We start from the raw sequence: 26,062 nt of genomic DNA on the forward strand, positions 1-26,062 counted from the left end.
TTAATCGAATTCAAAGTCAAGTGAGTCTCATTGGTATACATGGACTTATTATATAGATTTTTTAATCTTATTTTTATTTTAAGTTTATGATTATATTATACTAACTAATATTATATTATTTGTTGGTGATGATAAATATATTAGAGATAATAGAAAAAGTTGTTAATATAATAAATTATTTAATTTAAAGATTCTAATGAAATCTTTTTCATACATATGTAAATCTTTAAAAATTTAATGAAATAAGGAAAAAAATTAGAAACAGAAATACAATTTACCACTTTTTTAAAAAATTTAATATATGAACCAAACAGCATTTTATTTTTTATTTAATTTTTTCTTGTATAAAAAACTACCTATTATTTAAAGTTCAATTTATTTTATCTTTTAAAAGAAATTAATTATTTTTATCATATATATAACAGAACTTTATTTTGATTTTATTTTAAAATTTTAACATTTTAATCAAACTGTGATTTTATTTTATACTTCACTAATTTCATGTAAATAATTAATTGTTATTTAAAGTTTAGTTTATTTTATCTTAAAAAAATAAATTACTTAAATTTGGCGAAAAAAACTTACTTAAAAACAGCAATATTGTAAAATTAATATAAAATGACACTAAGAGAAAAATAACAAAAATATGCAGAAAAAAAATATAAACAAAATAAAAACTTACATAAAATAAAAACTAAAAACAAGATAAAAGAAAATGAATCAATAAAAAATAACGTACTTAAAAATAACAAATAAATACTAAAAATAAAATAAAAACCAAATAAACTAAAACAAAATAAAACAGAATATTATAATTATAATTCTAAAAGACTAACGAACTTACATAAAATATACTACCTAACGTAAAAATAAAAACTAAAACTAGTAATGATAAATAATTAAAACAAATAAATAAAAACTTCCTAAACCTAAATAAAACTACGTAACTAAACTTAAAAGAAGTAAAATAAAATATAATAAAATAAAAACAAAATCAAAAGAAAAATCGAAATAAATCTGAAAATAAATAGAAACAAATAAAATCAAAATAAGAATTAAAATAATAATAGCAAATCAGCAAATTAAAATAAAATCAAATAAAATAAAAACAAATATGTTTAAAATAAAAACACAAAATTAAAATAAATTTAAATAATTAAAATATTCACAATATTTAGGAAACTATACTCAACAAATCAAACCTGTTTCGCGCCAAAAACTTATGACTTTTTACTGCAAATGCACCGCTTTGTTAGAAGTAATAATTATCCATAAGGACGGATATCGATCCCACAAGAAACAATGAATTATTATTAAGTATAACACAATTAAAGGTGTGTTGAAAGTGGTTGCGTTGGCGATGATCAATAAGAAACACAGACAAAGAATTGGTTGTTTCAAGTTGGAAAATTGGGGATTAAGTATGTCCGTATAAAAATCATTTATATCGATTCCTCGCATATAAAATCCTTAAGAATGTCCCCTAACTATTGATCCCTCGCATAATTATAAGAACAAATTGCTCAGACGTTTAATAGTTATTAACATTCCTAGCACTCAAATATGTTAAGTATTGATGGTTACAATTGAACCCTAAAAGTAAAACAACAATACCAATAATCAATCAAGAATTGAATATTAATATATAAGATATCACCCTCAATACATAAGAGTTTGAGCAGATTACTCCCAATCCCAATGGGTAAAATTAGTCACGCATACTTCTAGCACCTTCCATTCTCCCTTGGGTTACAATGCACTCTATGATGTTTTCCTCTCAATCTGGCACACTATGGTTGAGCCTCTAGCCCCCTATTTATCCTAGTTTTCTAAGGTTAAGTTGCTTCCTGTGTCGCGCTAATGAGCTAAGTGATAAAACATAAAAAAAAATAAAATCAATCTTTCTTTGCATCTTTTTCCATTCTGGGATCTTCCAGATTTCTCTCTTTAGCTCAAATTATTCTCCTTTACTCCAAATCTTCAATCCTCCCCAAAAATCTGTAATTAATATCAAATTTGGGAATAAAATGCTCTTATTCAAATAAAGGTCATAAAAAATGTAAAAAAGTATAAATTCATAAATTAGGGATTATTTTATATGTAAATTAGCAATAAATCCCCATAAGTGCCTATTTTTTAATATCAAATATTACTGAAATTAGACACTTATCACTTTTCTCAACTCTTAGAATCTTGTTTGTCCTCAAGCAAAGTAAATAAATATATTTGAATTTAAATATCAAACAACTTAATTCACTAAACAACATATCAAATTAAAAAGTTATGATGCTTCCAAATTCAAATATAGAAAACAAATAAATGACAATTCATCAAGGAATTTCTTCTCATATGCTCACAGGTAACTGTTTCTCTCTATTTTCACTGAATCATAATAAATCATAGTGTCTTTTCATTTCATCTCAAATAACAAACATATTAGAAACATGAATCTTGAGGTCTTTTCCAGGGTTGTAATGAGGTTGGGCTTCCAAAAAATATTGGTTTTTCTTAGATAACAAAATGCACATCTTAAAGAAGAAGAACATACCTACAATTCAATTATAGAGAACCTATATGTTATCTAATCACCATTTTCTTTTGATGTCACCTTTTTCCTCATTTTCTTCTAATTTTTCATGATTTTCATGATGAATTTTTTCTTTTCTATTTCTTTTTTTATCATTTTTTTTTCATTAATAGGAAAAGATTCTACCTATTTCCAACTCTTTTTTGTTTAGCTTTCACAATCAGAACCAACCATTCCCTTTTCTATATGTATTGCATCTATGTTCTCCTTCCTTAAACATGCTAAAGGGTAGAAAAATATATCAGCAAAGGTTAAGGTGCAATAATAACAAAAAACTTGGCCCAAAGGGGATACATAAAAAAATGGAATTCTAATAAGATAAAGGTTGACTATCTGGCCCTGGGTTCCTAATTAACACAAACAAATGCCTAAATCATCTTCATGTTCTTTTATGATGTAACAAAAATAAAAATTAAGCAACCACAATTGTCAATTCATCAGCAAAACTCTCAAAATTGTTTAAGGTTCACATACTCACTTGGTTTAATTGGCCTCATTCCTTTGTCTTGTCATTCTCTGTCCTAATCATTCTTCCTGTTAAATTTTCATGTATAATAATTTCAACTACGTTTGAATAGGGATTCAATCAAAGTTTTTTTTTTTCTAATTTGTGTCTAATTCATCTCACTATTTAATATTTAAGTACAAATTCCTTTTTTCACAATTCAAATCAGAAAAATTCAAATAATTGAATTAGAAAGATAAAACCATATTTTTGCTCAATTCTCTCTTCTTAAGAAGTTATCCAGCCTTTTTGTTAAAATCTTTATATACAATCTTACTTCATTTGCTGGATTTGCCCCCTGAATAATAGAACATGTCCCCTGGTCAAAATAACATGCAAAATGATTAGGAGACATATATGATTTTTTTATATTATTTAATTATTTAATTTTTTTTAAATAAAATCAGCAAAGGTAATAAAACAACATAAAACTAAAATGTGGACTGGGTTGCCTCCCAGTAATCAATGCCCCAACAATCAAAGACTTCAATTTCTTGAATATTTTGTAATGGCATCTCATGTCTTCTAGAAATGCTTCTTGTCCTTTAGCACCTGTCACATCTTTGTACTAATGCATGTGTATCTTTAAACAATGAGGGCTAGAAAAAACCTGATTGAAGAATTTTTGCAGTTGTCTTTTCCCCATTAAAATGTCCTCCATATGCTGAATTATGGCATTGATATATAATTTTTTGGGCTTCATCTGAAGAAAAACATCTTCTCAGCAAATTATCTGCACCAATTTTAAACAAATGATGATCATCCCACACATAATGATTGGCATCCTTAAAAAAATTTCTTTTTAATGCTAGTCCAAATTCTCCGGGATTGTTCCAGTAGCTTTAATATTGTCCATGTCTGCAAACCATGACCTCTCTTTGATTAACAGTAGCTTTTCATCAGGAAATTCGGCAAGAACTTCAGGCTCCAATGTGGTTACCTCATCATTTGCTAGTCTTGATAAATGATCCGCTACATTGTTCTCACATCCTTTCTTATCTTTGATCTCCAAATCAAATTCCTGCAACAAAAGTATCCATCGTATAAGCCTTGGCTTAGAATCTGCTTTATTCAATAAATATTTAATTGCAGCATGATCAGTAAAAACAATAACTTTAGAACTTATCAAATAGGATCAAAATTTCTCATGTGCATACACTATAGCTAGTAATTCTTTTTCTATTGTGGTGTAGTTACTTTGTGTTTCATTCAAAACTTTACTCGCATAGTGTATTACTTGAAAAAAAATTTCTTTCCTTTGTCCTAAAATTGCTCCTACTGCATAATCACAAGCATCACACATTATCTCAAAATTAAGTTTCCAATCAGGAGCAGTTATGATAGGTGCAAAAATGAGTTTTTCTTTCAAGATATTAAAAGCAGCTAAACAATTATCATCAAATTTAAAAGGAGTATCCTTATTGAGAAGGTTGCATAGGGGCTTTGAAATCTTGGAGAAATCTTTAATAAATCTTTTGTAAAATCCAAAATGCCCTAAAAAACTTTTGATTCCTTTGATGTTGACTGGTGGAGGTAACTTCTGAATGACTTCAACTTTTGTTTTATCTACCTCCAACTCTTTATGAGAAATTTTATGGCCTAAGACAATTCCTTCAGTGACCATGAAATGACATTTCTCCAAATTTAGCACAAGATTTGTCTCCACGCAGTACGAGATCAAGATTAGTTAAACAATAATAAAAAGAAGATCCAAACACAGAAAAATCATCCATAAAAACTTCAATGCATTTCTCAATCATATCTACGAAAATAGCAAACATACACCTTTGGAAAGTTGTTGGAGCATTACATAACCCAAATGGCTTTTTTTGATAAACAAAAACGCCAAATGGGCAAGTAAATGATGTGTTCTCTTGATCTTCTGGATTAACCACAATTTGATTAAATCCTTTATAACCATCCAAAAAACAATATTATGCTTTACCTGCCAATATTTCCAACGTATTATCCATAAAAGGTAATGGACAATTATATTTCCGCGTAGCTTGGTTCATTTTCCTATAGTCAATGCACATCCTCCCTCCTGTAACAGTTTTTGTAGGAATCAATTCAATTTTTTCGTTATGAATAACTGTCATACCTCCTTTCTTAGTTACCACTTGTACTGGACTAACCCACACACTGTTTGAAATGGGATAAATCATTCCAGTTTCTAAGAGCTTTTGTACCTCCTTTCTAACAACCTCCTTCATGGAAGGATTTAAGTGCCTTGGGTGTTGAGCCACAGGTTTGAAATGTTGCTCCATGTGAGTTTTATGCATGCAATATGATGGGATTATACCTCTCACGTAAGCAAATGTCCATCCTATAGCTTCTTTATTTGCCTTCAGCACTTTTATCACCTTTTGTTCTTCCGCTTTGGATAAATGGTTGCTTATGATAACTAGCTTCTCCCCATTTTCTTTAAGAAAAACATATTTCAAATGATCTGGCAACTGTTTCAGCTCTATTTTTTAAGGGGTGTTGGCTTTGTTCAGTTCTAATTCATCAAAAATCCCTTGTTGAACTTCTTTTGCCTTTCCCAACTCTAGCAAACATTCCTTGACTTCCTTATCCTCCCAGTCCTCGCAATTTTCATTATCATTTAGGACGACTTTCATCAATGAATCATCTATAAATATTTCTCTGTGATTTTCCAAATACAGGTCATTCAGTGCATCCATCCTAAAACAATCATTTTGATCAATCAGATGTTTCATTGCTTCAAATACACCGAAGCTAACTTCTTCATCATGCACTCGAACCTTTAACTTTCCTTCATCCATATCAATCATACTTTTTGCAATCTTCATAAATGGGTGTCCAAGAATGAGAGGTACTTCAACGTCTTCCTCTATGTCCATGATCACAAAATCAACTGGGAAGTAAAATTCGTCTACCTTCATCAAAAGATCTTCTACTATCCCATGTGGATGTTTTATTGATCTGTCAGCTAATTGCAATGTCATCCTTGTAGGCAAAATTTCAACTTCCTCAATTTTCTTCAACATAGAAAGTGGCGTCAGATCTATGCTTGCCCCAAGATCTAGTAATGCTTTGGCCACTGAAAAATTTCCTATTGTGACTGGCAAAGTAAAATTCCCAGAATCTTTAGATTTTTGTGGCAGTGATTATTGAATAATGGCACTACATCCTACTTCTAGCTCCACAATTTCTTGTTCTTTTAACCTTCTCTTATTGGTCAAAAAATCCTTCATAAATCTGGCATATGTAGGCGTCTGTTCCAAAGCTTCAGTGAACATAATACTTATCTCTAGTTGTTTCAAAATTTCACAGAATCTGACAAACCGTCCTTCTATATTCTTTTTGGAGAGAGCATGTGGATAAGGTAAATCTACAATTGGAACACTTCTTTTTTAATTTTCTTTTTCCTTTTTTTTTCTTTTATTCATGTACCCTCTTATTTTTTTCTTTCTCTTCTCCCTCTTCACTCTTGTTTTTTTGTCCTCTTCTTTTTTTTCTTCCCTATCAATTTTTCTTTCCTCACCTTTTCTCTCTTCCTCACTCTCTATGTCTTTTTCCTTACTTTGCAGATTATAACCAATCCTGTTTCCTACAACTACTCCACTCCTTGTAGTGATTGAATTACATTTCTCCCTGAGTTCCCTCAACTCTTGTAGGGTAAGCCCACGTTAATTTGTGGCCAACATGAAGGCTAAGCCCACGCTAATTTGTGGCCAACATGAAGGCTTAGCCTACGCTTATTTGTGGCCAACAGAGGGCTTAGCCCACGCTTGTTTAAAGATTGTGTGGCATTTTCGTTAGCTAAACTCACGCTACTTTAAAAATGTGTGGACGTTGCATGGGTTGAAATTGAAATAAAATTGAAATGGTTTTAACTACCTAATAGTGTCTTGCAAGCTGCTACAGGAAGAATGTTGCTGTAACGAATATGAAAGTTAGAGACACAATGTTAAGAACGAACACTTCCACAAGATGACTGCAATTTACGTCATTTATTCAATTTATTATTTATTGATAAAAAATATAAAATTGTATAATTCACTTAAAAGATATGTTAAATTTTTATAAGGGTTGGATTTTGTCTTAGATACGCTCATTTATTTAATTTATTATTTGTTGATATGATAAAAGAAATTATGATGTTTCTGTGTCCACCTCAACATGCTAATAGAATGGATTAAAATAGTTTTGTTATAGGTTAGGAATAATAACCTTTTTAATTATGATGGTTACGTAATTAAAGGTTACTTTTGTTTTATGTTTGTGATTATGTTTCTATGCAATTATGTTTCTATGTTATATGCATATGATATTAGTCATCTTCAAAGTTGTGTTTGTTTAACTCAACCATTATAAGCAATAAATTTGTAAAATAAAAATAAAATATCATTAACTTATTATAACAAACATAGTATAAATTTAAGAAAAAAATACATAAAAGTGGCATAGTTACTCTATATCTAAGGAATCATTTAGTTGTTTTTCTAAGTATTCCCAAGGGATATCACTTGTTGTCTTGTATTCGCGAATAAAGGCCATGAGCTCAAACTGTATGAGAGGTTCATACTTTTTTGCATACGCTACCACATATTGTAGATCATTGTCATCTTGAATGGTCAAGCAACGATACGAAGTCCATAGTCCGTTCATTATTATTGGACAGCGATAAAATAAATCAATCGTATATGATTTGCCGTTGAAAGGGATGAACAAATTTAAAATAATTTGGTTTAGAGTTGTCAGTGTCATACAGTTGTTTACTTCTAGATATCTAGTAACTTCACTCATGAATTGTGATGACATGAGTTCGTCAGTCATAATTTGACCGTTGTAGTGAACCAAAGTCATCATAGATTGAAAAGCCATTATCTGAAAATGAAATATATAAAAAATTAATTACAAAACTAATTTCACTCACGTATACAATTTTTTTTATACAAAAACATTTATTAATAATAAAATTACAAACAATACTTAATAGCAGTTACAAACAAAAAAAATGTACTTATTAGGAACCGAAGTAAATGATTCAATTTGCAATTTTTTATTATTATTATTATTATTATTTTTTATCAGCGATTCAATTTGCAATGATTCTGAAAGTTTTTTCCTTATCAATGTAAGATGATAATTTTATATTTATCCAGTGATTTAGATGAAGACAAGAACTCTCATAGCTGTGATACTTTAGATATAAAGGTGAAACATTTTTGAAGTTTTTTTTTTAATTCTTTTATTGGTAAAAAAGTCCAAAACAAAGAAAAGAAAACTTTTTAGAGAAGAAGCCACCGTCATCATCAATATAGCTAGTTTATGTATATTGTAATCGATCACAGATTTTGCAACCAACATATATCAGATCAAATGAAACAAACATATTTTTTTATAAACAATAAAAAAAAATAACAAAAAAATAATTTTTTTGTAAAGATGTTGGAACCCTTATACAAATTCACAAACCTCACCTTCAAACATGCAAGCAGAAGCACAACAAGTATTTTTGAAAATAAAAGGAAGAGCATTTACAGAAGCATTAGAGAAGCATACCTCTCAAAGGAATGAAGTGAAGAAAATGAATATCTGCAAATATTTTTGCTTCTGAGAAAATATTGATTTTGCTAAGTAAAGGTTCCATCTATTTATAATGCAGCAAGGTTTCATTGGGGCTATCAGATAAGGTTCTCTTCCTTCTTGTTATTTGGGATAATTACATTAAAATAGTTAAATAGTAAAACAAAATAAATAAAGAAAATGGATGACAGTGTAAAACAAGAAATAATATTGGTAAAAATCTGAAGTTAATTTCCATTTTACTAAACTTGAAACATTTTACTTTCGTTTTTGAAAAAAAAAATTGCTAAAACTAAAAAAGGACCATTTTTCTGAATTATTTGAAGAAGCATGCAGAAAACGTCTATGGAAAAACAATGCATTTATGATTTTGTCATTTTCCAACACTCAGAAGAAGACATGAATCGTGTAAATTAATCTACTTGGATTTCCTATGATATATTAATGCTTCTACATGTCAAATTTGTTAAAAATAATAACTATTTCAATTAATTCAAATATTCATCACTTTAATCATTTAAATTAAAAAAGCACTTAAGATATCCTAATCCTAATATAAAAAATCTAAATATTCTCTACTATAAAGATTATTTCAAATAGATTTTGTTTATATATAAGAGTTGAAACATCCTTCTAAATACTTTCTCTAATTTAATTATTTTTTTATAAAATAAATTATTAGATTTTAGGTACAAAGATTAATTTTGAAGGAGAATGTTTAAGAAAATTGATGTGAAAAATTTACATTCCATCACCTATTTCAACATGCACTTCCTTAACACTTTTTTTAATGTCTTCTTCTGACATAACAAAATTTGCATAGAAAGTACATTGCTGTGAAAAATAATTTTCTGCCTTCTTCAGTCCTACTACTTTAAAAAAAATTGTTTTGCAAATTATTTCAATTCCAACTGTGATGCACTCAAATATTCCTCAAGACAAAACAAATAAAACTTATACAAGAAGAAAAGAAATCTGTTATTTAAACTTTTTTAAAATAATAAATAAAATAATTAATTTTTTCTTAGAAGAGTAGAAAACTATAGTAACAATCTGTAATTATTATTGTTATTGATTTATACTCTTCGAAAGAAAAATTATTTATTTTATTTAGTATTTTCAAATAACATAAAAAATATAAAGTGATTAACTCTCACCTATATTCTTTTCTTTTCTATTGGAAGCTTTCTTTGTTTTGTTTTGAAGAATTTTTAAATGCATCACAGTTAGAACTGGAATTCTCTGCAAAACAATAATTCTTTAAAACCAGAAAAAAAATCTTTGTAATTATTTTCATAGACAGGGAGAAAATACATCTCTGACAATAATACTTTGATACTTTGCATGTTATGTCAGATCAGAAAAAAAAAACAATGTTAAATATAGTGCAGATTGAAATATTTTTTTATAAAGAAAATAAATATAATTAAATAAGATATTTAAAGAGTGTCCAAAGCCTTCTTACAAATAAGAAACAAAGAAAAAAGATTTCAAGATTTTCTTTAAACTAAAAAAACAAAATCTTAAATCTTAAATCCTAAATAATCATTTAAAAATATTGATATATGAAACATAATAGATTGAAATATAACAATATTCCCTCTACATGAACAATTAAAAATTTCTTAATTTGATATCTTTGATTATTAGTTTACTTCATTTAACATTTTTTTTTATATTTATTAATATATGTATTGTGAACCTATTATGATTCATAGGTACATATGTATAAAATAAATGTCATGATTAAGTAAATTTAAACATTTAATATTTTATAACCAATTGAATCTAACCATGTGACTAATTAGTTGTAGTTAGAATTTTATAAACCATATTGAAAGGATTAACTTTTAAATCTCTTTATTCTTCATTTTTTTTAATAAATAGTCATAATAATTAGAATACACCATAGGTTCTATCTATGTTTTAGACATGCATGCAAATTTATGAGTGAGTTTTCCACACTTCTAACGTTGTATAGGTAAATGTAAAATTGGATATGTGAGATATAAAACAAATGCATGCATTCGTGTAACTTATCTAAATGCATAAAAATATGAGTATTTAATCTTTCACACACAAAAAAGTCACATAGTATAAAAAATCTCATTAGATTAGCATCCAAAACTAATGCAACATAATAAACATGGTTTATTATTATGTTTAACTTTTTAATATTTCTCACAAAAATAATGTTATTATTATGTTGCATATAGTTTTGGGATGCTAACCTAATAACATTCCTTATATTATGTAATGTTTTTCACTTATTTTTTATGCATTGAGATAAGATAAATGCATCATGCATTTATATCTTACATTTACCTATTAAACTTTAGAAAAGTTTAGAAGTGTGGAAAGCATAATAATGAATTTGAATCTGAACCTTGCATGAGTGCCATTTGTATTGAAGTTGTTGCATGACTCAGTTTGCAGAAAAAGTCTATGGAAGAGCAATGCATTTATTGTTTGTTGCATGTCATTTTGTCATCTTCCAAAGCTATATGTCAGAACAAGACATGAAACGTGTAAAACACAAGAAACAATAATTTTTTCTTGATGTGTCTTCATGGAAAATGTTGTGTAAGGTATTTTTTATTCATGACGACATGCACAATCACATATATTAGATAGAGATTAAATCTAATCATATAAAATTTTATAACTATTTCGTTCAAAAGATGTGACTAATAGCTTATATTGAGTAAGATGTAGTTCAAAAATTTGTAAGTTTCAAGTGAGTATGTAGTCAAACTTACCTGTGAAGAAAGGATAACTTTTGTCTTTGTTTTGTCTTGAGGAATTTCTTTGATGCATCACAGTTGGAAGCTGAAAATGCACCTCCAACCACCATGCTTTGAATTTTTGCATGTCTTTTATTACGTGAGATTAGAAATAAGATATAAAACAATGTTAAGTTATAACTTAAATAATATAAAATAAACATGAAAAAAGTATAAGTTGCAAAGTTACAAATATTATACTTTTACTCATTGTATATGTTTGAGTTCTCTTAATGAAAATCTAAAATACATAACTATGTAAGGTAGTGGAGTAACCACCACTTCCTCCTGCCACCATCGTTGCATCTTATATTAAGTAAGATGTCCTGTTTAAGTCAAAGATTGGTATTTTTTTTATCAGCAATAGACAAATGAATTAAAGGAGAATACTTCAGGAATGTTTCAATCCTTATAAAAAAAACTTACAAAACAACAAGCATAAAGATCTAGTTCCTTTTGCTCTAGTTTTAAGATAACAAGAAAGAACCTAAAACTTATAATCAAATGTGACTAATAACTTATAATTATAATTTTATAAATCATATTATGAAAGGATTAATCTTTAACTTATTATAATAGATTTCATCCTTTTATCATATGATTTTCAAAATGATAAATCATATTGTCTCACAACATAATACATGAATTAATATCAGAAAAACTGTTAAATTAATTAAAATAAATATCAAATTCCTCAATACATAGTAGCCATAACTTAGAATAGATTGAAACAACTAAACAAGCATGAAATAAAGATAATAAAGATAAAAGTACACTTTCAAATTAAAAACACATGAATTAACTTAAAGTACTAATTAAACAAAACAATTTTCATATGAACAAAAGGAGTTTGTAGGATAAAAAGTAGATGTTAGAAAATAATTTTGGTAAATAATATGCTGATATAATACCAATAATTGGCTATCTCTTGCACAATAGTGCTTCTCTTTTTACCTCTCTGCAAAAATGGTATGGTTTAGGAGAGGATTAAATAAAGTATTGTATTAATGTAGGTAAGTATATATCTTAGAAGAAAATGGTTTAAAATAAACATGATGCTTAATATTAAATGAAAAGAAGCTTAAACATATAAAGTAATTTTTCATAATATACAATACAGGTACATAAACAAGATCCTTTCAATCTAAACAAGTTTTTCAACTCCACAATTATATGAATATTATTTGACTGATTTGACTAGAACAGAAATAAACGAAATTAAAAGAAATTAAGATTGGATGAAGAATTTGTGATATATATAATTATCTAAACTTTTTACAAAATACATGGAAGATGAGAAGCTATATTTTACAAAAAAAACTTACAGCTTTTCAGCAGCCTCTGCATAGAAAAGTATGAGAATGTGGTGAAAGTAAAGAAGAAGAAAAGAGGGCGCCGAGTGAGATTTAGGTTTTAGGTGAACGTTTATATATACACGAATATGAAGGCCCACATTCTAAAATATCTTTTATTATTTAATTATTTTATTAAATGATATTAGTAAGTCAATTTTTTAGATGTGCAAATAAATTATGGCATAGTATTTTTTAAAAATATGTATAAATATACAAACAATTTCTAATATTAGTATAGAATAAATAAAAATTTATTCAATAAGAAATTATCAATTTAGTCAAATATATATTCCATATTAAATTAAATGATAATGTGATTGTGAAAAAAATATATTCAAATTATTTGTAATAGATTAAATCATTTGATAGAGAATATTAATATAAACATATTTGAATTCTCTTAATATCATATTTCAGAAATTAAAACTTAAACAAATGAAAATATGGGATGAAAACAGTGAGAACCTTTTTAATGATAATTACATTTGCAAAGAGTGAGAGATTTTAGGGGTTTAGGTTAAAAGGATTATAATAGTGTGAGAATAGAGAGAGGCGTGGAGAATGGAAGGCTTTTTAGGTTAAACTTGTATATACAAATGGGATGACGTGTGATTAATTAATTATTTTTATTAAATAATAAATTGTAAAATAATATTTTTTAAATATAAATAAATATTTACCGCATTTTTAAAATTAGAATAAAGCAAAAAAATATTCAATAGAAAAATTATCTCCTTAATTAAATAGAAGTTTCATTTTGAATTTTTTATGTAGTTTAATTAACTTTTGTCATTAAAAAATTAATAAAATAAAACTTTTCATTAAAATTTAATAAAATAAAGTTATATATATATATATATTATCAGTAAAGAATAAATAAATTAAATTAAAATGAGACATTTTAGGGGGTGTTTTAACCCTTATACAAAATTCTCATCGTGTCAAAGTTCTCACCGGGTGTGTGTCTGGGTGGCGGGGGTACCTGCGAAGATATTCTAACACTCAATTAGTATTGGTACAAGTAGGAACTCAGAGAAAATCCAACTATACTTTATAATCGCATAAATTCTATTTGTCCTTACCTGGGGTGTCCTCTTATTTATATTATTATAGATGTGTAACACTTGCTAATTATGTTTTGGTTAATCATCATGAGATAATGCATTTTTTTTATTTGGAGTTTGATATGCGTGTTTCGAGATAGTACATAATTTTTACTACTGAGACTCTCTCAGTGACATGAAACATCTTGGATTTAATATGGAATATCGGTGTTCTGGTCTTCTCGATGTTTTTGGGACTTTTCGATTCTGATAGTACACTGACCCTATATTAAATTGGCTTTATGAACTCTCTTAAAAAAATGAATTCTCTTTACCGAGATCCTGTCGGTAGCATGTGGTATACTAGTCCTAAACTCGAGTATGCGAAAGTGTACGAAGAGTCTATAAGGGTTTGTATAATCCTTGCGAGTCGCACTTGCCAAAGCGTCATGACATCGTAGTTGTTAAATGTGAAACATTACTATCAAAGACCGGGAAAAGTAATGTGTGGATGGAAAAATGCTAAACTTTTTAATGCATAGAATTTAGCTATCTAAAAATAGCGTCGGTCAAAGCAAAGACGAGTGAGTTAAACAATTTTTACTGAACACAATTGTAAATGCTTGAAAAATTCAAAAGCAAACTTGACAACTATATAATAAATTGACATGTATGTTCACATCATGGCTCAACCCACGCTATTAGCATCCCTTCTAGCGATGACTAAGCTGACTTTATTAGCGTTTTTTAGCTATGATTGAGTCCACTTTATTAGTGTCTATTTAGTGAGAGAAAAATGTCCATTTAGCAGAATTGAGTCCACTTTATTAACATCATTCCTACCGACGTAATTGTTTAAACTTTCACGTATATAGTGTCAATTTTTTGCACATATAATCCCAACACAAATACATATTTAGTGTATTTTTTTAACATTTGAAACTTTTATTAGCATGTCATTTTTTTAACATTTGAAACTTTTATTAGCCAACTCTAAGATTGAAGTTTTCTTATAGTGAATTATAATATTAAAAGTGTGAATTAGTCACTTATTTCGTGGATAAATATAAGAAAAGTAAGTTTTTTTTATAATGTTGAAAATGTCTTCATGTACCACAAATAGCAAGGTTATACTTTCCAAACATCTAAGATTGAATAATTTTTTTATGGATAAAGAATGAATTAAATAACTTGGATATTTAAAGAATATCTAAATCCTATTAAAAAACACAAAAGACTAAGTAGGTCAATTTAGTTAAAAAAACCTCTATATCCATTTGGACCAAAATTCCCTTAGAGTGTGGTTACATAAATGACAAATTAGATTGTGAAATTCAAATTGATGATAATATTTGTTATTAGTAATGTGACCTTTGTCGGTAATATAATCATTTCTATCATCTTAATATTAATAGTAATTTTGGTGGTTGGATTGATTTCTATATAGAATACTTTACCTTTCTTAATTTAGTTTTAGAACTTTCTTTTCCAATGAAAAATACCTTGTAGTCTTACTTGACTCAAATGAAAGTTTCATTTCAATTCAAGTGATTTAAAATTGTATAAACAACAAACTATAATCACACATACAATAAATATTTTTTTCCTTAAAAGTTGTTTTAAAAAACTAAAATACAATATGTATTAAATTACTTTTAATCTCATTCTTAAGCAATATTTAACTATTAGATGTATTAAAACAAATAATAAAATTTTTAAAAATAATGTCAATATTCTAATCTTGATTTGGTTGAGTTAATCATCATATATAAAATATTTTCTACTTTGTAACAATTTTATTCATAAAAAAAACATTTCAAAAAAATTAATACTGACGTGTAATCTTGTTAATGATCAACACGTTTATTTGACACGATACAGCACCAGCCCTTCAACTTTTACTTAAATTTGCATGTAAATAATATATTAATTAATACAGAAATTAAAATGGAAGCATTAATAGCATTGAGATTATAAGCTAGCTAGGTTGGAAAACAATAAGTGGAGTATTAATCCGTTTCTTGAAAAATCTCCCACCACTACCACACAGAACAGCAAGTAGAAGAAGTAGAACATTATCAAAATTTTCTCATTAAATTCTCGTACAGAATTGAGATGTTCAACTAGGTTATTAATCCAACACTGCTGCAAGTCAATAAGTGGTGAACTGCTGCATCCTCATCCATTTGCAGTGATGCATAGAGATGCTCATTCTTTTGCAGTCATGCATGAAATTTGATTGGTACAACGTTTTAAGCTGTCTACATATGTAAAAGATGCAAAAGTAAGATTGAAATTAATGATCAACTTTGAAAAATGTTTCAGATTGAAGAGCCATGCATGGAAGCCAATAGTCTGCATGGTGAGGGTTGTTGCCAGAAATACCATCATCGCTGGATTCCTTTTGCACTGTCAGATCAAAGGCATGCATTCATATTCATTAAACGACATCACAGTCACATATTTCCAACGCAAACGACATTAAACTTTCAATGAAAAGTGTGCCCAGTGCTTTTTCTCTTCCTTCTTTTATTTTCAGAAAATTTCTCTGCTTTCTGAAGAAATTTTGGTGGCGCCAGCTATCTTAGAAAGTTACGCATTCTCTCTCTCTCTTTTCATTCAACGGAATTCAATTTACTCATTAAATTATACAATAAAAAATGAAGAAAAGAAGATGAACTTTAATGTTGTGGAGGTGCAGCAGAGATATAAAAGCAATGAAATTGTGAAGTGATAAAGTAGCAGGGTGCAGTAAACAGCATTTCAATGTTATTCAGCGTCTCAAGGCTAACTTATTGAATTCTTTGGATCAAAATGCTACACATTTCAATGTTTTCTTATAAGACAAATTATCATCAATTTTTCATGCACACTTGAATCTGAGAGTCAAATTTCACATTTATGGACAGAACTTAAGAAGTTGCAACGCATGGTGGAAAATTTGAATGTAAGCATGCATGTGTGGCACTTGTGGTGCAGCCTCATCCATTTGCAGTGATGCATAGAGATGGTGATCCATTTGCAGTGAAACAGCCCATGCATGTAAGCCATACTCTGCATGCTCAGGGTTGCTGCCACCAAAACATTTATTATTATGTGACACAACCATCATCTCTGGATTCCTTATACCGTGAGATCAAACTTTCAATGAAAAGTGTGCCCAGTGCTCATTCTTTGATTTCTGAACAAATTTGGTTGAGCCAGCTATCTTACAAACTTACACATTCATACTCTCTCTCTTTTCTTTTTACTGGTTAAATTATGCAGAGAATAAAATTCAAAGAAAAATTCAAAATTTAGCTTATTCTAATTTTGCATCAAGTATTTACTATCAAAATTAATTCTAAGATGCAATTATTCTTCTAAGGAGGATTTCAAGAAAAACTTGAAGCAAGGAAGTTAATTTTTTCTCTTAAATTCAATTAGAAAGGAGGGTAAGTTTTTTTTAGTGAATTCAAGTATAACTCTCTTTAGCTTATTGTTTTAGCGAGATGAGTATGCTATGACACATTTTTAGTTTTCCTTCATACATAAATTAGATATTTTGTATATGGGATGAAATAAACTTTATTTATGTATTTTATTATTGTTATCTTGTTATTAAAAAATAATAAGATTAAATTAAGAGAGACTCCAAAAATCCAAAAATGTCTAAACCCTTATAAAAAACCATCAACTATACGTGTATAGTATTAACCACAAATCAAGGTAACCAAACAGTTATTATTTTTATTGTTGATGAGGAAGACGTAATAAAAGTTAGGGTTGCAAGTTTCATTCTATATTTTATAATGAATTAATAAACTGTTTTGCTACCATCAAATAAAATTGAAATGGTTTTAACTACCTAATAGTGTCTAGTAAGCTGCTACAGGAAGAATGTTGCTGTAACGAATATGAAAGTTAGAGACACGATGTTAAAAAGGAATTATGTTAGGACAATTTTACCTAAATGGTTTATACCAAATTATCATATACATTTGATTTCATTAATATAATGTGATGTATGTATCATAGATGATTAGTTGGAAGATAGATTTGGTGTGATAAGTATACTGCATTTTTTTATTTAGGTTTTATTATCCCTAGATACGATCATTTATTTAATTTATTATTTGTTGATAAAAAATATGAAATTATATGCTTCACTTGAAAGATATGTTAGAGAAAATTATAGAAAATTATGATGTTTTTGTTTCCACTTCAATTTTTTTAATTATTATGATTATGTAATTAAAGGTTTTTTTTTTTTATGTTTCTATGTTACATTAATATTTGTCATTTTTTCATATCGATGTAGTATGTTATATGCATATGATATTAGTCATCATCAAAGTTGTGTTTGTTTAAGTCAATTATGATAAGCAATAAATTTGTAAAATAAAAATAAAATATCATTAATTTATTATAACAAACATATCTTGAAATTGAACAAAAAATATAGTACAAATTTAAGAAAAATATACATAAAAGTGGCAGAGTTACTCTATATCTAGGGAATCATTTAGTTGCTGTTCTAAGTACTCCCAAGCGATATAACTTGTTGTCTTATATTCGCGAATGAAGGCCATGAGCTCAAACTGTATGAGAGGTTCGTAATTTTTTGCATACGCTACCACATATTGTAGATCATCGTCATCTTGAATGGTCAAGCAACGATACGAAGTCCATAGTCCATTCATTGTTATTGGACAGCAATAAAACAAATCAACCGTGTATGATTTACCGTTGAAAGGGATGAACAAATTTAAAATAATTTGTTTTAGAGTTGTCAGTGTCATACAGTTATTTACTTCTACATAGCTAGTAACTTCACTCATGAATTGTGATGACATGAGTTCATCCGTCATAATTTGACCGTTATAGTAAACCAAAGTCATCATAGATTAAAAAGCCATTATCTGAAAATGAAACATATAAAAAAATTAATTACATATTTATTGCATAAGTAATTGTTCAAAACATATATTAATTAGACATGAAAAACAACCAGACTAACCTACACATTATTACTATGCATATTCCTGTTAATTGTGCAAGCTAAGATTCCTTTAAAACTAATTTCACTCACGAATACAATTTTTTTTATACAAAAAGCATATATTAATAATAAAATTACAAACAATACTTAATAGCAGCTACAAACAAAAAAAAATGTACTTATTAAGAACCGAAGTAAATAATTGAATTTGCAATGATTCAGAAAGTTTTTTCCTTGTCAAGTTATCGATGTAAGATCCAGTAATTTAGATGAAGACAAGAACCGAAGTAACATTTTTGAAGTGTTTTTTTAATTTATTTATTTAATTCTTTTATTGATAAAAAAATCTAAAAGAAAGAAAAGAAAGGTTTTTAGAGAAGAAGCCACTGATATAGCTAGTTTATGTATATTGTAATCGATCACAGATTTTGCAACCAACATATATATCAGATCAAATGAAAGAAACATATGCTTTTTTTTATCAACAATTAAAAAATAAAATAAAATAATTTTTTTTAAAGACGTTGCAAACCCTTGTACAAAATCACCAACCTCATCTTCAAACATGAAAGCAGCAGCACAGCAAGTATTTTTGAAAATAAAATGAAAAACATTTACAAAAGCATACCTCTCAAAGGAATGAAGTGAAGAAAATGAATATCTGCAAATATTTTTGCTTCAGAGAAAATATTGATTGGGGCTATCAGATAAGCTTCTCTTCCTTCTTGTTATTTGGGATAATTTCATTAAATTACTTAAAAAGTAAAACAAAATAAATAAATAAATAAAAATGGATGCCAGTGTAAAACAAGAAATAATATTGGTAAAAATCTGAAGTTAATTTCCATTTTACATAAACTTGAAACATTTTACTTTCGTTTTTGAAAAAAAATATTTCTAAAACTAAAAAAGGACCATTTTTCTGAGTTATTTGAAGAAGCATGCAGAAAAGGCCTATGGAAGAACAATGCATTTATGATTGTTGTATCTTCCAAAACTGTATATCAGAAGAAGACATGAATGGTGTAAAGTAATCTACTTGGATTCCCTATGATATATTAATGCTTCTACATGTCAAATTTGTTAAAAATAATAACTATTTCAATTAATTCAAATATTCATCACTTTAATTATTTAAATTAAAAAAGCACTTAAGATATCCTAACCCTAATATAAAAAATCTATGATTATTTCAAATAGAATTTTTTTTATATAGGAGTTGAAACATCCTTCAAGTACTTTCTCTAATTTAATTATTTTTTTTATAAAATAAATTATTAGATTTTAGATACAAAGATTAATTTTGAAGGAGAATGTTTAAGAAAATTGAGATAAGATAAATGCATCATGCATTTATATCTTACACTTACCTATTAAACTTTAGAAGTGTGAAAAACATAATAATGAATTTTGAATCTGAAACTTGCATGAGTTTCATTTGTATTGAAGTTGTTGCATGACTCAGTTTGCAGAAAAAAAAAAACTATGGAAGAGCAATGCATTTATGATTTGTTGCATGCCATTTTGTCATCTTCCAAAGCTATATATCAGAACAAGACATGAAACATGTAAAACACAAGAAACAATAATTTTTCTTGATGTGTCTTCATGGAAAATGTTGTGTGAGGTATTTTGATTCATGACGACATGCACAATCACATATATTAGATATAGATTAAATCTAACCATATAAAATTTTATAATTAATTCGTTCAGAACATGTGACTAATGGCTTCTTCTCATAATTTTATTCAACAAAATATAAAAGGATGAAATTTTGAAGTTTTTTTCTTTATAATAGATTTTCATCCTCTCACAATAGGATATTTTAAAAATGACAAGCACAATCCAATAGTAACATGATTGGAATCAATTAATTATGAAATCATCTATAAACTTTTATAAAACTTATGTGCAAGAACATACCTATAAATATCAAGGCTTTGGGTGCATTGTCATAGAAATTTTCTTTGTTTTGTCTTGAGGAATTCTTTTGTTGCATCACAGTTGGAAGCAGAAAATGCATCTCCAACAACAATCTTTTGCTACTTTGCAAGCCTTTTGTTAAGGTGAAACTGGAATCACGAGCAAACTCACCACCTTCTGCCACTATCATTGCATCAGATCTTATACTCAAAGGAATGTCCTGTTTAAGTCAAATTAGTATAAGCTTTACATTCTAACATTAAGCTTAAATAACCTTATTAAGTATGAATTGAATTAATTATATAGTATTATTACTTTAATAAAATATAATATATGAATTGAATTAATGGTAGTGATTTATCAAATTTTGCTGGTTTAAACCATAAAATTTAACCACTGCATCTGAGAATATATATACCATACTTAATTTCTAACAACATAATACATTAATCAATATCCAAAGAAAAACTGTTAATTAATTAAAATGGGTATCAAATCCACCAATACTTAAGTAGTCATAACTTTGAATAGATTGCAACAACAAGACATATATGTAATAAAGATAAAAATACACTTTCAAATTAAAGCTGATAAAAAAATTACTTTTAAATTAAAAACACATCAAAATACTGATTACACAAAACAATTTTCATATGAACAACATGAGTTTTTCTTATAAGACTGTTAGAAAAATAACTTTGGAGGTGAATAATAAACTGATAATGTCACTAATGTGGCTATTTATGAAAATAATCTTTTAAGTAGCTATAATATATATAAAATAATTTTTCATAATAGAAAGTACAGCTATATGAACAAGATGCATTCAAGTTAAAGAAGTGTTTTAGCTACAACGATACTGATTTGACTGAAACACAAAAAATTATAACAAATAGGTGACAAAAATATCATTTGACAGAAATAAATAATAAAAAAAAACATTAATTAGAAGAAAAAATGGCAATATAATTATGTAAACTTTTTTGACAGAATTAATTTAAGCATGAAAGATGAGAACCTGTGCTATGAGTTTAGCCTTTTAGGTCAAACTTATATAGCCAAATATGAGGACCCACATTGGAAATAAAATTTATCATTATTTAATTATTTTTATTAAATAATAATACTTAGTTAAATTATTGGAAGGTGCACATAGATGATGACATAATATTGTTTTAAAATATGTATAAATATACAAATAATTTCAAACATTAGAATAAATATGTATACATCTGGTCATGGATCTCATCAAAGATACCGTCAGCTAATTTCTCATTCTCTGATTGGTGTCTTGAACCCTTGGTATGTATGTATTCTGTTTAGTTTTTATGTAAAAGGTTGTTTCTTGGGTTTCTTTTATTATTGATTGAGATGGGAAAGAGAGTAGGAGGTCTTTTGGTTGATATGTAGATGGAAAGGCTCTTTGAGAAAATCTGTTTTGTTGTATAAGGGTTGGACCACCCCTGAAGTGGTCTTATTTAATTTCATTGCTATTTGCTGATAAAAAAAAAAATATGTATACATCTATGAAGAACTTTTTAAAATTATTAATATAAAATAAATAAAAAATTTCAACAAAAGATTATCTATTTAGTCAAATAAATGTTTTATATTAAATTGAATGATAATTGATGGAGATCCCACATCGACTAGAGATGAGGACATTTCATTGTGTATAAGTGGGTGTAATCCCCAATCCCATGAGTCAGTTTTATGGGGTTGAGTTAGGCTTAAAGTCCACTTTGTAATAATAATAATGCGATTTTCAAAAGAATATATTCAATTATTTAAAAGAGAAAGTTAATATACACATTTGAGTTCTCTTAATCAACGTCCTTATATTTTAAAAAGTAAAATTTAAATAACTAGAACTAGAAAATATGAGGTGAAATTTTTTGAATGAAATTTTTTTAATAATAAATTCGGAAATAATATTTTTAAAATTTGTATAAATATTTATTATCTTTAAAATAAGAATAAAACAAACAATTATATTCAATAAAAGATTATCTCCGTTGTTAAATAAAAGTTTCATTTTAAAATTTATGTAGTTGACTTAATTTGATTTTTATTAAAAAAAATTAATAAATAAAGTTATATATATGGTATAAATAGATCAATTTTTTTTTCAAAGCTTTCAATATTTATGTTGTTCTTAATATGTTGAGACGGTCTGGTTATCTTCTTGTCTTTTTTAGTTTTACCTTATTCTCTTCTTAGTTCTTGGATAACAGGGTCATGGTACCTGTAAATATATTTCGACGCTCAAGTTAACTTTGATTCAAGTAGAAACTCAGACAAAAATCAAATATATGTTAATAATCACATAAATTCTAGCTATCATTATCTTCCGGGTATCTTTTATTTATATTACTCTATGTGAGTTTATATCTGGATACTGACAAATAGGATAGACTCAAATATCTTTTAATTATATTTTTTGGCACTGTTTTAGATGTATTGCTAATTGTTTTTTGGTTAATCATCTTGAGATAAGTATTCTGTATATTGAAAGTTTGATGGATTATTTCATATACTTGCTGATAAAAAAAACAAAACAAAAAAAGTATCGTGTAGTATACTGGACCCCTAGACTGGAGTATGCATAAGTGTACGAATAGTCTATAAAGGTTTGTATAGTCCTTGAGAGCCACACTTGTTAGAGATTATCAAGCTTCATGAGATCATAGCCATTGAATGTGAAAGGATATGATGGTTGAGGGGTCGCAACTGTACACCTTCGCTTGTTAGGATCACATGTGTTAGAGATGTGAGAGGTTGTGAGAAGTTCTTATCAAGAAGGAGAGTCGGTCCTACTTCTATAACAACGATGTTCTTAGGTTTTTTCTATACTTGACTAAGGACCTCGTAAGATATCGTGCATGGTTGAGGTCTTTAATGACTAGTGAGAACTTGGAGATTTTGTTTGTGTTTTGGGTCAACTCCCTCCTAAAATTTCAGTTTGAAAACTCCTCGACACATATTTATCGCCTTCTCATGATATTGACAATATATTCATTGTTTTTAAGAAGTGTTTTTGATTTTCACTCAGCTAATTCCTTTTTAATGATGCATATATATACATATATATACATATATATATATATAATAACTTTTGTCATCCTTCAGGATAGTAAAATATATTTCAAGGAGTTTTGTCTCAATAGACAAGGTGAAGTTTCTGAAAAGGGAAATGTCCACCTCGACCCCTAACGTGAATTATAATATTAAAAGTAGTTGTGACTTGGGAACTTGCTTCTTGGATGCACTTGGAAATATTTTCGTTTGTACAATGTTTGACTCCTTCCTAAATTATGTGAGATTATTAGATGTACAAGAACAAATTCCTTAACAGAGAGTTAATGGAAGGAGTATTCATTTTTGGAACCAATTTTTTTCATTTTCATAAATAACGTCAATATTCTAAACTCTTGAGATAATATCATTAGATTCAAATACCACATTTAAGATATTTGACTTTTTTTTATGTGAATAGTATGGAAATTGAAACAAATTCCCCAGCTAACTATTTAATTTTTCCCCTTTCTTCATCCTCGACTCACTCTACCTACAATGCAAAAAAATGAAAACCTTCTCTCCAATTTTTTATGCACTAATTTTTTTTAATTTTTTCTAATGTTCCACTCTCATCCACTATGAAACAAAAAAGGTTCCTACAAGTTGCTTCCAAAATCGAATTTCGGGAGTTTGTAGCCAGAAATGCAAAAGATATGTGATAATTTGGTTCCTAAAGACCAAATTCCCATCACTCAAAAAAAATCTACATCTTTTCTGCTTTAGCACAAGAAATAAAATCAAATTACTTTTAAATTAAAAACATATCAAAATACTAATTACACAAAACAATTTTCATATGAACAACATGAGTTTTTCTTATAAGACTGTTAGAAAAATAACTTTGCAGGTGAATAATAAACTGATAATGCCACTAATGTGGCTATCTATGAAAATAATCTTTTAAGTAGCTATAATATATATAAAATAATTTTTCATAATAGAAAGTACAACTATATGAACAATATCCATTCATGTTAAAGAAGTTTTTCAGCTACAACATACTGATTTGACTGAAACACAAAAAATTATAACAAATAGATAACATTTAGATGAAGAATTTGAAATATATATAATTATCTAAACTTTTTACACAATAATTTAAATTTGAAATTGAAGATGAAAAGCTCTTCCATCAATGGTGCTTCTCTTTTTACCTGTTTGCAAAAATTGCATGGTTTAGGAGATGAAAAAAATAAAGTCTTGTATTAATGTAGGTAAGTATATAATCTTGAAGGAAATGGTTAAAAATAACCTTGCTATGAAAAGTAAATGGTTTATGAAATGCTTAATATTAAATGAAAAGTAACCTTGCTATGAGTCTCACAGCAGCAGCAAATATGAGAAAGTGAAAGAAATGGAAGACGAAAGGAGGCGTCGAGTGAGTTTAACCTTTTAGGTCAAACTTATATATTAGGCTAGGTACAAAACTATATATTTTCACATATGTTAGGCTAGGTACCTAACATACTTGTTAAGAGAATTCCAACCACTTCGCACGAAGCCAATTGCTTCTTCTAATTTGAAGATGCCTTCCTTCCAAAAATTCCAACAATTGGAAACAAAGTATGTAAGTTTCAAATAAGAGTATAATAACAAATCCTAACATTTTGTTTAGTTGGAAACAAAGATGCAAGTGAGAGTATGATTAACCTTGTGTAAATGATATTCTCTTTCTTTACTCTATCATAGAAGCTTTCTCTGTTTTGTCTTGAGGAATTGTTTGGTGCATCTCGAACAACAATACTTTGGTACTTTGCATGCCTTTTGTTATGTCAGATCTGAAAGAAGACAGAAAATAGTGTTACTCATTAAAAGATTAATATATTAAAACACTTTAGCAAATGATATTGTAGATGTTTGAGTTGTCTTAATGAAAATCAAAATCACAAAATTATGTAAGATCAAACTGGACTCACCTACAACCTGCAAGCTCACCACCTTTTATCATCATCATTGCATCACAATACCTAACAACACAATACATGAATCAATGTCCAGAAAAAATGTTAAATTAATTAAAATGGGTGTCAAATCCACCAAGACTTTTAGCCATAACTTAGAATAGAATAGGTGCTGATAAAAAAAACATAGAATAGACTGAAACAATAAGACATGTAAAATAAATAAAAAGTCCATTTTCAAATTAAAAATAGATTAATCTAACTTAAAAGTTCTAATTACACAAAAACAATTTTCATACGAACAATACTATATGAGTTTGTAATATAGAAGTAGATGTTAGAAAATA

The 26,062-nt window shown here is 27.6% G+C and overlaps 1 long non-coding RNA gene across 5 annotated transcripts; it reads right to left on the reverse strand.

Annotated features, from left to right (window-relative positions):
• Nucleotides 1-7,791: 7,791 nt before the first annotated feature.
• Nucleotides 7,792-12,823, reverse strand: LOC137819012 (uncharacterized). 5 transcript variants are annotated; one of them, XR_011082215.1, is made up of 4 exons: nucleotides 12,757-12,823; nucleotides 11,408-11,757; nucleotides 11,035-11,148; nucleotides 7,792-7,946 (listed from the first exon to the last, which is right to left on the reverse strand). It is a non-coding gene; the product is annotated as an uncharacterized lncRNA (long non-coding RNA). The 5 variants fall into 5 exon arrangements; XR_011082216.1 differs by having other exon boundaries at nucleotides 11,408-11,521; nucleotides 12,757-12,816; XR_011082217.1 differs by lacking the exon at nucleotides 11,035-11,148.
• Between the last annotated feature and the right edge of the window lie 13,239 nt (nucleotides 12,824-26,062).

This window comes from Phaseolus vulgaris, chromosome 10, assembly GCF_000499845.2.
Source record: "Phaseolus vulgaris cultivar G19833 chromosome 10, P. vulgaris v2.0, whole genome shotgun sequence".
NCBI lineage: Eukaryota > Viridiplantae > Streptophyta > Magnoliopsida > Fabales > Fabaceae > Phaseolus > Phaseolus vulgaris.